At 44.6% G+C, this 11,049-nt stretch overlaps 1 long non-coding RNA gene across 1 annotated transcript; it reads right to left on the bottom strand.

Moving 5' to 3' along the window:
- Nucleotides 1-598: 598 nt before the first annotated feature.
- On the bottom strand, nucleotides 599-10,568 carry LOC115471646. The gene is made up of 3 exons (XR_003942385.1): nucleotides 10,540-10,568; nucleotides 10,338-10,419; nucleotides 599-821 (listed from the first exon to the last, which is right to left on the bottom strand). It is a non-coding gene; the product is annotated as an uncharacterized LOC115471646 (long non-coding RNA).
- Between the last annotated feature and the right edge of the window lie 481 nt (nucleotides 10,569-11,049).

The following is an 11,049-nucleotide window of genomic DNA, read 5'->3' on the forward strand; positions in this document are numbered from 1 at the left end:
GGATTTATTTACCGCTTTTTTAAAATAATTCACTCAAGGTGGTGTACAGTAAGAATAAATCAAACATAAGCAATAGACAACTACAGCAGTAAAAAATAGCACAGTATACTACTTCCAATGTCAACACAATACATAATAGAACATGTTAATAGACAGTGTAGCTTACCTTTGAGATTTTAAATCTTTTCTCTGATTTTCCTTAATTGTCTCATCTATTCATTGTAAGAACATTGTAAGCTACAAGGAGCATGGAAAATCTATTAGGTGCATCTCTACAGTGCTGTATATTCCTTGTAGCGCTATATAAACATCTAGAATTAGAGTCAAATTGGGTTGAGGAAAAGCACCAGTGGAAATTGAAGAAATAGGCAAACATGGAATGAAAGTTAATGATAGGATGTATTTGTAGTTTTTTTGAATTTAGAAATAAAATCATCATCAATCTGTAAACTACATCTGATAACACATGATGACTTCTGGAGCACTGGAAACAGAAAGTAATAACAATAATAGAAAGCATGGAAACAAATGTTTTTGTAATACAGGAAAAGGCTGGAGAAAATAAATCGACTGGGAGGCTGTAACTCAGCTCACATAATGTCAAATGAATTATATCCTCCCAGGTTATTCAGAACTCTTCTGTCGCTGTGCGGTATTGCATAGATCTGGCGAAATGGGCAATGCTGAATTTGGAGTTTCATAAATGATTGCAGCAACCAAGTTGCGTTCCTGTAGCCTCGGGATGGATTCATTCTTCTTTAAGTGTGTTGTGAGGCATTAAAAGTCTTACATTACATTTGAGAACCTACTGAGAAAGAAACCTGCAGGGCAAGTATAAGAGCAGTGAGAGAAAGAGAGAGAGAGAGAGAGAGAGAAAGACTTTATTTCAGTCTAATCACAGGAACATGCATTGCTCTATGACTGTGAAAAAAAGATGAATTGAGAAAGATGGGCAAAGGAAAGTAAGATATGGACTGTTGATATGCAATGACTGTAGATGTGAAAATATTACAGGTTATAAATTGCAGAAAGCATTATAACTGTACTAGGAAGTATAATTAAAAAGAGTTGTAAATCATCTTACATTTTTCACTAGTGTGTGGTAATTGTTCCATTAGAAGGTCAGTCAAATGTCTTTATGATGGTTACGAAAAAAGAGACCTAACACTTGAGAGACTGCACATCTCAAGGGCACTGCCTTTATAGAAAATTGTACAAATCAGTACAGTCCATTCATTAGAATCTCCACTATTTTAATTTAAAATCCTTGTATAAATCTTTAAGGGGTCCTTTTACTAAGCTGTGATAATCGCTAGAGCATACTTACCACAGCTTTAAAAGGCTTGCTGCGAGACACGTTCAGGCGTCCTGCGGTGATTTCCTGATCTATGCATGCAAACCATGCACTAAAACATATTTTATATTTTATTGCAGAGGGCGCATGTCTTGTGGGGGAGGGTGGGTGTTTCTGTGCTAATCAACTAACTGATTAATGCAGGATTAGCACGTGAGCCCTTACCTCCTACAGATAGGTGTCGGTAACTGCTCATGCGCTAAAAATTATTTTGCAATGACTGCACACTAATGGCAACATTACCACATGGCCATTAATGCATAAAGGGAAAATTCTGGCCATTTTACTGCTGTGGTAAAAATGGCCTTAGAGTGTGGGGAAAAAGGTCATACTAACCCCCAAATTCTATAAATGGTGCCTTAAGTAGTCAGGGGCATAGCCAGACTTCGGCGGGAGGGGGGTCCAGAGCCCGAGGCGAGGGGGCACATTTTGGAACCCCCGGCGCTGCTGACCCCCCCCACCATTACCGACCCCGCCGCCACCACCAACTTTGCCCCCCCCCCGCTGACCCTCTTGACCCCCCTCCTGCCGCCAACACACCGTTGCCTACCTTTGCTGGCGGGGGACGCCAACCCCCGCCAGCCGAGGTCCTCTTCTTTCCGCAAAAGGCTTCCTTCTGTTTCTGACCTCCTGCACGTCGTGCAGGAGGTCAGAAACAGAAGGAAGCCTTTTGCAGAAAGGAGAGGAGCTCGGCTGGCGGGGGTTGGGGTCCCCCGCCAGCAAAGGCAGGCGATGGTGGGAGGGGGGGTTGAGAGAGTAATTTGCAGGGGGTCCAGGGCCAAATCTATGGGGGCCCAGCCCCCCCAGGCCCCACGTAGCTACGCCACTGTAAATAGTGCATGCTAATTTGGTCACATAGCCAAATTGCATGCACAACTTAATTGATTAACAAGCTAATCATCACTGATAATTGGTACTTAACCAATTAGTGGCACTAATTGGCTTTAATTAGAATTTGTGTACACAACTTTCTAGGTATATTCTGTAACGTGGTGCACACATATTCTAATGTGCACAGTTGAAAAGGGGGCATGGAATGGGTGGGTCATGGGAGTTTCAAAAAAAACTATGCGCACTATTAGAAGAAAACACCTGATCTGTGCCTAACTTAGGCCCAGGTATTTAAGCCTGGTTTTAGGTGGCCTAAATGGGTGTGCCTAAATTTTAGTCCAAGAATGGCGCATGAGCATATTCTATAAACTACACCTAACTTTAGGCGAAGTTTATAGAATTGCACTAACCGTGTGGTTTTACGGTACCAATTTTTAAGGTGCCATATATAGAATTTTCCCTTAAGGCAGTTTAGTAAAAGGACCCCTAAATTAAATCATTCATTTGTGTTTGGCCAGCCAACAAAATGCACGAGTAAATTATTATCTTGGAGATTACCTACTTTTTGGACAATTTTCTCCCTTATATCTTACTGTGTTAATCTTTGTGAGCCACAGAGAGTTTGTTAGTCCGATGAATTTTTACATTTTTAAATATGTATAAATAAATGCCAGGGCAATGGCACTCTCAGAAGGATTTTAAGGGGCCCTGTTACTAAGCCATGCAAGCATCTACACGCACCCAAAGTGCGCGAAAATGGAGTTACTGCCCGGCTACCATGTGGCCCTTGTGGTAATTTCATTTTTGGTGCATGTCCGATACGCATGTCTGAAAAATAATTGTTATTTTTGGACTCACGTATTGGATGCGTGCCAAGTGTCATTTGACGTGCGTAGGTCATTACCGCCCGGTTACCACATGAGACTTTACTGCTAGATCAATGGCTGGCAGTAAGGTCTCATACCCAAGATGGACGCGCAGCAATTTTCATTTTGCCACATGTCCATTTTCAGCAAAAATGTTAAAAAAGGCATTTATTACAAGTGCGCTGAAAAATGATTCTGTGCGCGCCCCAAACATGCGTCTACACTACCGCAGGCCATTTTTCAGTGCCCCTTTGTAAAAGGACCCCTAAGGTCTGAAATGCCTAGGAACAAAACTTGAGATAAGAAAGAAGTTGACTTGGTTGCTACCGTTGACTTTTGTAAGTCGCATGGGTGGTTCTCTGTTTCCTGAAAGATCTAAAGGAATCACCGTGTGGAATAAATTGGAGGAGAAGCTTGATTGAGACAACCATGCCAGTGTCAAACCTTGTTACAGATGCGGCTGCTGAAAAATCCACAATCAGCTTAAACCTTCCAGGCAATTTGCCATGAACTTTAACCCTCACTGGGGCAGAATGACAACAGTTCAGCGTCACCTACCAGACACAAAATCTTGATGTGTTCAAATTGAACTGGACGTAGAAAACTAGAAATAAACTGGGACAAATGTTAAGTTAGTGAGAGCCAGTTTTTTTTCTCCCTAGACTAATTATGATGGGATAGTATGGATTGTGCTTTTAGGATAAGATATATGAAAGTGGAAAGAAAAGGGCATAACATATATTGGATTCATAGGAATAGAAAGGCAGTTGATTAGGATGTAAGTTTACAATTTAGCAGCAGTAACACCATTTCATGGCTTCACCTCTTGTTACCTTTCTGTTTTCTCACCCTTCCTAAGCATTCATTCTCCAGATTGAGTACAAACAAACAGAACGAAGATATTAAAGCTCAGAGAGCTACTGGATATGAGAGAACTATTTTTAAGGGTAATTTTCTTTGTTCTTGTGTGGAAATGTTAGCTTTACACATGGCCTGCTACTTTTTTTCTGAGGGAAGGAGAGAAGTAGAAGGGAACAGGGATGTTTTATAATCTGGGTATGAGATGAAAAAGGTTAGGGGAAGAATGACTGAAAACGGTAAACATATAAGGGGACAGAATTTGCCTTGAAGTCATTCACACTTTCCACCATGTCTATTGCGACAAGGCTAACATTCTGTATTCCCCAAAGAAGCAGTCAGGTCCTGAACTACAGGTCCCAGAAGCCCTTGTAAGAGGAGGTGAGGAGGGGAGGCCAGAAAATAGGGAATGGAACTCCCTTCCCACTAGGGGGAGCCCGGGCTCGAGGCGAGGTGAGCAAGGTACTCCTTTCTCCACTAGGGGGAGATGGAAGGATGAAGCTCAGTTTCCCTGGCTTCACTGTCAATATATAATTCCCCCCAGCTGTGAGAAAGAGAGAGCAGATTTCCTGGAGGCTTTGGATCACCAGGGGAGAGAGGCTATGGAGTATGTGGAGGAAGGAAGGAGCCTGGCCCTAGAGCAACCTAAGGAGGAAGAGCCGGCTTCCATGGAATGGGAGTCTTCCAAGGTTGCTCTGCGTAGTCCCTGAAGGTACTGAAGAAGGCCCTGAGAGTTGGAAGGGGGAGAAACTGCCAGCCCTGCCCCACCTAGAGGTATACCAGTTGGGAGAGGAGAAGGCAGGTGGCTGGCTGGCTATTACTGACCAGGGCAGAGCCATTGGAAAATGATGTATTGTTTTGAGTTATGGGGAGGTAGGAGAGACCTGCTAGGCCCTGTGGGATGGTGACTTACCCTTTTGAATAGGGAAGAATTAAAACCCCCTAGGGGACCTGAACACTAGTGGAACTGAAAGAGGCTGAAGGATTCCTTTGGGCCTGGTAAATCCTGAGTGAGTAGAAAGACTGTGTTCATTTTGGGAGGAGAAGATATCCTGAGGATTGTTGTTCTATGTTTTGTTTTGTACTTTTTTTTCTCCGAATGGACACTGTAACAGGGTTTATGGATTTGCAAATCCCCTGCTAATAAAACATTCTTGATCCCGAGTTCCGGTGTCCGCAGTGTTGTTCCAGGAATCCAGGAGCCGCGAGCCTGCGGGCTCCCTTCCCCATGCGGTAGAAGAGCGCCCCCTTTACGCTATGCATGGGTGAATTTCTTCAAAAAGGTGGTAAATAATTCCAAGTAAATAAATTTCTCTCAGAACTACATACATAGCTTTTGAATAATAGTTACAAATGTATTAATTAACCCAATAAACTTTGTCCTGATCAGTGGCGTAGCCACAGGTGGGCCTGGGTGGGCTGGGGCTCACCCACTTAGGGCTCAGGCCCACCCAACATCAGCACACATTTAGTGGTAGCTGGTGGGGATCCCAAGCTCCGCCAGCTGAAGACCCTTCTCCTGATGGTGCTGAAAACATTGCTCTCTACTTCAGAAGTCTGAGCTTCCTAAGCTGCCGATACTGGCAACTGCGCATGCTCGGTTTTCAGCGCTGAACATGAGTCACACAGAGACAGTCCCTGCTCAAAGAGCTTACAATCTAGGTAAAAACAGAGACAGACAAGACATTTACGGGCAAGGGAATTACTGGTGAAGAGGAACAGGAGAGAAGGAGGGCAAATGAGTAGGGTTAGGAGCCAAAGGCAGTAGTGAAAAGGTGGGTTTTCAGCATAGATTTTGGAACGCGCTGCCGCGCAACTTAAAAACGATCTATGAACTAACTAACTTCCGCAAACTACTGAAGACCCATCTCTTTAACAAAGCATACCACAAAGATCAACAAATGTGAACTCCTCCACATGCATCCAGAATAGTCTTCTTATATCTGCTTGTTATACTACTATCATGTTTCATCATTATCATGTTACCCAAGATCCTTCTGTAATACTAAATGTCTATCTTCTCATATATTTCCACTATTCATGATGTATTGTAAGCCACATTGAGCCTGCAAAGAGGTGGGAAAATGTGGGATACAAATGCAATAAATAAATAAATAGATTTAAAAACAGGTAGAGATGGAGCTAGACGTATGGGCTCAGGAAGTCGGTTCCAGGCATAAGGTGCCGCAAGACAAAAGGAACTTGCCGCGTGGCCTTTTCGGGGGGAGCCCTTACCGCCACCCATTGAGGGTGTTGAAGGAGAAAGAAAGGCTTCCGGGGGCAGGTCTAAAGCGGCGTGCATGCTGCTTTCTCGCAGAGGCTGCCGGTGACTTGGGAGATTGGAGGATGGGGGTGGCAGCTCGTTTGGGGGGGGGGGGGGGACTTCCCCCCCTTGCTCCCCCAAACTATGCCTATGAAGAAAGACCATGATCAAGTATATAATATCACATTCATTGTTGATTTAATCTTGAATTGAGAATGAATGTGACTGTTGGGCAGATTGGATGGATCGTTCAGGTCTTTATCTGCCGTCACTTACTATGCTACAATGAGGCATATTTTCAAAGCACTTAGCCTTCCAAAGTTCCATAAGTTTCTATGGAACTTTGGAAGGCTAAGTGCTTTGAAAATATGCCTCTATGTATACCGTCAAGCTGCTGTGGTAGGCTGGCGGTACCTCCCTTTTAGTGAGCAGTAAGCCTGCATTGGGCTTACTGCCACTTTGTAAAAGGGCCCCTTAGCCAGCTATGGGGCAGTGTATACAGATAGGACTGACGTTTATGCGGTGACTGTCCCAGTCCCCTGAACGTCCTCAGAATAGCTAGTTTTGAATTTGGCCCAAACCAGTCTTTTTCAGTGACACTAACCAGTTGCGGGTTGCTGAAAATGACTGGTTATCCTCCGAACAAACGATTTAACTGTCCAGGAGCTATTTCTTGCTGGTTAAGTAGCTAAGAATATTGACCCCTTGGTCTTTTGTCAATCTGATTATTGAGAGGTTAAGCGATAACTTGTATGAGTTGATAAAGAGGTGAATGAAATGCACCAGCAGGTCACAATTAACAGAATATAATAGAAGGAAGACAGAAATAGCAATTTTTGCAAATGGGAAAAAAAAACAAACAAACTTGTATTTGACACAGTCAAAGAGATATCTTTAATCAAATGAGCAAGAATGTGGCAGAAAAGATTTAATATAGGCAAAGATGTGTTAATATACTCGGAGTAAAGAATGGATAAGTGGAGTATACTTTAAAAAAAGGAAAAAAATCAAACAGTAACTTCTTTAAAAGCTTCTTGTGGGAACTCAAGAGTAATTCAGGAGACTGCACTGTCATAAAAATATGAACAGGATAGAGTCGAGAGTGAGTGGTCTTTGTCATACAGTGTATGGGAACAATTTTTAAGATCTCAATATCAATAGAAGAAAGGCAGGTTAGGAGATATGAGCTCTAAAATGAGGGAGCATAGGATAAAGGTGAAAGGGGATCCACTCAGAAGTAATCTAAGGAAATACTTCTTTATAAAAATGGTTGTGAATAGCCAACCGGTGAAGGTGGTGGAGACGAAGACTGTATCTGAATTCGAGAAAGCACGGGGCAAATGCATAGGATCTGTATGGAAGTATAGATGGTAGGGATGGTTAGATTGGATAGGCCATATGTTTTTTTTTTAATCTGCCATCATCTTATATAATAAAACTCACCCTCAACGTTCTGAGGACACTGACGTCACTTTCGTCATCAAAACGGGTTCGAAGGGTTTGTGGTGATGACGTCGAGGGCGGAGCAATGGCGTACGGTGCGTTCAGGAGGTGCGGAGCAATGGCGTCAGAACGACGAAGGGGTCGGTAGGGAGGGAGGGAGGGAGAAGGGGGGGGGGGTGTTGAGGAGGAAAACCTTGCTAGCGCCCATTTCATTTGCTCCAGAAACGGGCCTCTTTTACTAGTTTTTTTTATATTTCTCTGTTTCTTATAAGGATGTGGATACAATAACAACAAAGGATGGGTCAAAATTCAACAGAGGTCCTGCACCATGAGTTCAAAACTTCTATCATTGACTTTCTTTGACCTTTCACTGGTTTTTACTTGCTTGTGCTTCCCAGAATTCAGCTGAAACCAAGGCATTTGTCTTAATGTGACTTTATTGGTCAACAAAGCTAAAATTTACAACAATTTCTGTCAAAAACTGTAGTTTATAATATAAATAATGCAGGTAATAAGCATTAGGCAAACAAATTAAAGTTAGATGGTAGAGTGCTGGCAGGGCCTGTCACCCCTGAGTGCTCAGCTAAAATTTGTTGACTTGGTTTAACCTATTTCTGGTCTCAACCTGGCTGCCTAGATTATGACTGAAAATTATCTTTAAAATAGCTAGATAAACATTTCAGACTCTCTTGGCTGTCTTTCAGCTCTTTAAAAATCCATCCCTCTGTGCCTTGACCCTGATATTTTTAACAAAAGTATATAAACGTGTTAATAGAATACCATAGGGATCACAAAGGATCGCCCAAAATAAACACAGGTTTTTGCTTGGTTTGCTGCTATAGCGAGAAAGGGAGGGAGGATGGAATTGGTTTAAGCTGGACAACATCCAGCAAATTTTCTTCACTGTTTTCTAGATTACATGCTAAGGTAGGTAGGTATTGGACTCGATGGTTGTCTGTTCTGTTTTGCAACCCCATGAGCTTTGTAATCACGCAACAATGAACACAATGGTGCTGAAACGTGTGCAGACGAACAGTAACGGCTCTGTGTGGAGATGCTATCCTATTACAAAAAGCCAATTTAACAAGATCCAGTGTTAAAACTAACAAATGATACATGCGAAAATATAATTATTTTATCATTTGTTTAAGGTGTTTTCTACAAAACAAAACACATTTAAGAAATGAGAAGTTGAAAATTAAGGTACAAAATTAATTCTTGCAAAGAAAACAAGAAGCATTTTAGTGTATTTCTAAGATATGCTTGGTGAACCACATAAAGAGTGATTTTATCAGAGGCATACTGAACCAATCTGAGAATCTCCTGATATGGGGGTATTTTGATAACCAAAAAGTATAATGAGAGGTAACTATAGTAGCATAGTAACATAGTAGATGACGGCTGAAAAAGACCTGCACAGTCCATCCAGTCTGCCCAACAAGATAAACTCACATGTGCTACTTTTTGTGTATACCTTACCTTGATTTGTACCTGTCCTTTTCAGGGCACAGACCGTATAAGTGTGCCCAGCACTATCCCCGCCTCCCAACCACCAGCCCCGCCTCCCACCACCGGTTCTGGCACAGACCGTATAAGTCTGCCCAGCACTATCCCCACCTCCCAACCACCAGTACCATCTCCCACCACCGGCTCTGGCACAGACCGTATAAGTCTGCCCAGCACCATCCCTGCCTCCCGCCACCGGCTCTGCAACCCAATCTCGGCTAAGCTCCTTAGGATCCATTCCTTCTGAACAGGATTCCTTTATGTTTATCCCACGCATGTTTGAATTCCGTTACCGTTTTCATCTCCACCACCTCCCGCGGGAGGGCATTCCAAGTTAGTTGCTGTTGAGACTTGGAAGGAGGAGGAAGTGCTGCCAGAGGCTCTGCAGGCTTCCAGGGGGAAGGGAGTGAGGCCTAGCTCCTTCCCCAGAAATGAGGAAGGTCCCTGGGGAGTGGTCCTCAGGAAAGCCCCAGGCCAGGGGGTCTCCTGGGGCCAGGGACCAGAAGGCCAGGAGAAGTAGTTCCCTCTCTGGCAGGGCTCCAGAGAGGAGGGAAAGGAGCCCTGTGGATCAAAGAGTGCAGGCTTCCACGGGAGGAACCCAGACCGGTACCCCCCTCACAGTGGCACGCCATCTAGCAGGTGAGGGGGGGAGAGAGCTGGGGGAGGCCCCAGAGAACAGCAGATCGGAGAAGGAGAGGGAGGAAAGAGCAGAGGTAATGGAGATCTGCCGGGAGGCCCTACCGGTGTCAGAGGAGGAGGACAGTGACTCCTCAGAGGAGGAAGATTTCACGGACTATTGTCAGGATCCAGAGGACCAGACCAGTGGCCTGATTAAAACGGTGAGAAAGATAAAAAGCACAGAAAAAGAGGTGATGGAGTTGGGGAAACGGGTTAAAATGGCAAAAGCCCTGTGCAAACTAGCCCCAGTGGAGCACCGCAAGACTTATACAAAGGAGGTAACCCGTTTACTCAAGCTTCTTCAAAAGAAAGAACATTTGCTGGGGGCATTGAAAAAGGGCCCTGGGAACCCTCTGAGAGAAGTTTACATCAACCAGAAAGAATGGCCTCGGGGGGAAAGGCCCTGACAACCTTCAAACAGTCACAACAGCAAACTGAGAAGGAGAGTAGGAGCTTAGACCTTGGACCCCAGAACACCCAGGTGCCAGAGGAGCTTCCTGGGCCCAGTACCCAAAAGACATTACAGTATATGCAGTACCTTGCTAGTCAGTCTGGGTCCCTTCTGGCAGCTGGTGGGGCTGGAGAGGCATCCTCGTTAAGGGAACCTGAGGTTGGAAAAACTGAACAGGAAAAAAGTTTTAAAACCCAGACTTTTCATCTTGTAGAAACAGGGGATGGAAGTTCAGGAGAGAGACTCTTTTCTACACCAGTGATGGTGGAAGCAGAACTGAAAAACTTACGTGAGCAAGAAGCAAGAGGTCAGCAGAGGCAGTTGCAGCCACAAGGTTTTGTGCCCATTGCCTGCAGCAGGAGTTGAGAGCAGGAGACAAACACTGACTCCATTGCAGTTGGGGAGGCCCTGCCCACACAGCACTGAGGGGCTGGAGGTCACGGCCAGGCAGGCTGCAGCACTGCCAAAGACTGAGAATGGTGAGGTTTTAGCAGAGGAAAACCTGGTGACAGAGAGTGCTGCAGCTGGACAAACAGCAGGTGAAAAGGAGGGGTTCTCGATGAAGAAGGCACAGGAGGGTCAGGAGTGTTTGCAACAAACCGGCCTGGCAGCAGAGCAAGAGGCTCCAGCCAATCGGACTGTGGGAGCAGGAAAGACTGCAGAACAGCTACAATGGCTGGCAGGGGAAATAGCTGCAGCGCCAGAGGATTCCCCATGTGTGAGAGGGCAGGCACTTCTGGAGTGTGGGAAGCTCCGCCCGCTTGGCGAAACAGCGGGGCTGGAGGATCCGATGGAGCAG

This window comes from Microcaecilia unicolor, chromosome 6 (genome assembly GCF_901765095.1).
Source record: "Microcaecilia unicolor chromosome 6, aMicUni1.1, whole genome shotgun sequence".
Taxonomy (NCBI): Eukaryota; Metazoa; Chordata; class Amphibia; order Gymnophiona; family Siphonopidae; genus Microcaecilia; species Microcaecilia unicolor.